We start from the raw sequence: 2,925 nt of genomic DNA, 5'->3' as shown, positions 1-2,925 counted from the left end.
TTTCTTTATGAGACTCATACCAATACTATTCTTAGGAATACAAATACGATGGAATTTATAATGCTAGCCAAGTACCAAGTATAATATGATTTTTAAAATATGGCACGTTCCCTTGTGATAGTCTTAACAATGCTATTCTTAGGAATACGAATCCGATAGGATTGATAATACTAGACTAGCACCAAGTATAATATATAATATAATCCTATATACTACTACATATAATCAATACTATATTCTTAGGAATACAAATACGATGCAATTTATAATGCTAGCCTAGTACCAAGTATAATATGATTTTTAAAACATGGCACGTTCCCTCATGATAGTCTTAACAATGCTATTCTTAGGAATACGAATCCGATAGGATCAATAATACTAGACTACCACTAAGTACAATATGATTTCTCAAAAAAAGTACAACAAATACAACAAGATTAATAATGCTATGCCAGTACCAAGTATACTAAGAACACTTAGAAGCGCAACGAATGCTCTGAAAGACTGAACTGTACCATTACCATAAAATCATTAACAACGTTAAACAAGAAGCTGAGGAGCGATAATGCGCGTCGGAGCTTCGTATAAAATTCTCCCCTGGACGTTAAATCGAATTGAAAATCCGCTTCGAAAGGAACACGAGAGAATGGACAAAGTGCAATTTCCGCGGCGGAAATTACATCTGCGACCAGTGGAAAAAGCATTGTTGGGAAGCTTCGTTTTGCGGAGACAGAGTGTAGTCGTTCCGTGTATACACGTGTAAACACTCGCGGCTTTAAGAGTAGAGCAAACACCGCGTGTATACACGCGTAGATAAGCGGACGGAGAGCGTTCGATGCGTCGTTATTTATATGGGCGCGTATTAAACGCTTTGACTTGTACACAAAGACGAGTTGAATTCGGTCCTTGGTAGAAACTTTTGAATAAATAGAATATCGCGCGCGGTTGTGGGAACGAAAGCTTACGAGATCGAGTCTAAGGATTTAACGTGTAGTTCCATCAAAGACACGTGCAAATATCGTCTTAATTCTTATCGATGCGTGTCGTGCAAGATGCAATCTGTTGTGCAATCAGGCTTACGGTACAACTGTGAGCGCGGAATAAATGCGAAGCTGGTCGGGCCAACGACAAGGAGTATTCTACTTAGGTCTGATCGCATCCGTCTGGCTTACTACAACGGTTCTAGACTGCGAGACTATTCTATCCAACTATACGGACCAACCAAATAAAATAATTGCTCGATTATTCTGATTACTCGATAGTCTCCAGTAGCTACTTCGAGCCTGATCTGTTTTTAATTACGCGCTATACGCATTACTTTCTTCCTTAGATGCTACTTTTCTCAATTACGAAGAATTTTCTAGTCGAGCGACTCGCTCGGTCTTTACCAAAGGCGGGCCACCGGTCCAATCCGATTATTCGATTAAAGTTTATCAGCCTGGCTCGTTTCCGTGGAACAACGATAATGATGAAAAACAAGATTACGTTTGCATCGGAACGATGACGGAAAAATTCTATCGTTACGAATGAAATATTTACGTTGAATCCATGAAAAAGTGATAGAAAGAGGATTTAACCCTTTATTTACTAAAGGGACTTAGAAGTTCCGTCGATTTTCTCATGGTACTGTATTAATTAAACGCTTTGAAACGTATTGCGACTTTGTAATGTGACTCCGCTTCTACGAAGTTCGTTTTTAATTGTTGGATGGCAGTACAAGCTTTTTTTCTGTTGGAGGTTAGTTAGAGACAACTGTATAAAACCAAGATGGACGCCTAGATTTTGAGAGATTGAGATTTGGAGAAATTCAGTAAATAAAGGGTTAAGACGAGGTTCATCGATCATTTTGAGGCAAAGTGTATCGCTTCTAGTAAACCAGATTAATTCCTTACTCGTTCAAGGTTTCCACGAGCAGTTTGGAGCTAACTGTCGCAAACTTTTCCTCGTTCTGTGCGACAAACGACACGGCAACACCTGGATGCCAAAGTCCAGGTGCTCGAGCAAACAGCGGTCTCAAAACGAGATGATAAAACAACGAAAATGAATCTCGTTAGGCGTGGAGCTTCCATTGTTCCAGCCGTGAAATAAATTTATCTTGGACTCGTAGTCTCCCAGGGAAACAGCGTTTCCAATAAAACGGAGCTCGGCGAGGGAGGTCGTCGATTTCAGCGCGAACGCGAGCTCAACGTTGATCTCTATTGGTCTGTGCGTGTCTTCGCGTGCGTATTTCCAGTTTATCTTGATGTCACCCTAATACGTAGTCGCAAGGTTCAATTTCCACGACGAAACGGCAGTGAAGTCTCCTACATCCTTTACGGTCCTAAAAAAGACGTTTAAGTCTCTATTAAAGACAGCAATTTATGTATACATGTGAATATTATGTATATAGTAATATTGTAGCCTGATATGTATTTACAAGGTTCAATTTCCACGACGAAACGGCAGTGAAGACTCCTACATCCTTTACGGTTCTAAAAAAGAGGTTTAAGTCTCTATTAAAGACAGCAATTTATGTATACATGTGAATATTATGTATATAGTAATATTGTAGCTTAGTACGTATTTACAAGGTTCAGTTTCCACGACGAAACGGCAGTGAAGACTCTTACACCCTTTACGGTCCTAAAAAAGACGTTTAAGTCTCTATTAAAGACAGCAATTTATGTATACATGTGAATATTATGTATATAGTAATATTGTAGCCTGATATGTATTTACAAGGTTCAGTTTCCAGGACGAAACGGCAGTGAAGACTCCTACATCCTTTACGGTCCTAAAAAAGACGTTTAAGTCTCTGTTAAAGACAGCAATTTATGTATATGTATATTATGTATATAGTAATATTGTAGCTTAGTACGTATTTACAAGGTTCAATTTCCACGACGAAACGGCAGTGAAGACTCCTACATCCTTTACGGTCCTAAA

General features: G+C 39.0%; 1 long non-coding RNA gene across 2 annotated transcripts in view; it reads right to left on the bottom strand.

Annotated features, from left to right (window-relative positions):
- Positions 1 to 2,177: 2,177 nt before the first annotated feature.
- LOC128879381 (uncharacterized) overlaps positions 2,178 to 2,925 on the bottom strand; it is a 3,023-nt gene continuing 2,275 nt past the window's right edge. The window contains exons 5-7 of one of the 2 annotated variants that reach the window (XR_008457618.1): positions 2,866 to 2,920; positions 2,417 to 2,471; positions 2,178 to 2,320 (exon numbers count right to left, since the gene is read on the bottom strand). This is a non-coding gene — a long non-coding RNA (uncharacterized LOC128879381). Of the gene's footprint in view, positions 2,342 to 2,416; positions 2,472 to 2,865; positions 2,921 to 2,925 lie in introns of both variants that reach the window. The other variant, XR_008457619.1, reaches the window with a different exon arrangement.

Source organism: Hylaeus volcanicus, chromosome 7 (genome assembly GCF_026283585.1).
Source record: "Hylaeus volcanicus isolate JK05 chromosome 7, UHH_iyHylVolc1.0_haploid, whole genome shotgun sequence".
NCBI lineage: Eukaryota > Metazoa > Arthropoda > Insecta > Hymenoptera > Colletidae > Hylaeus > Hylaeus volcanicus.
The sequence above is the reverse complement of the archived record's forward strand: the minus strand, read 5'-3'. Positions and strand labels throughout refer to the sequence as shown.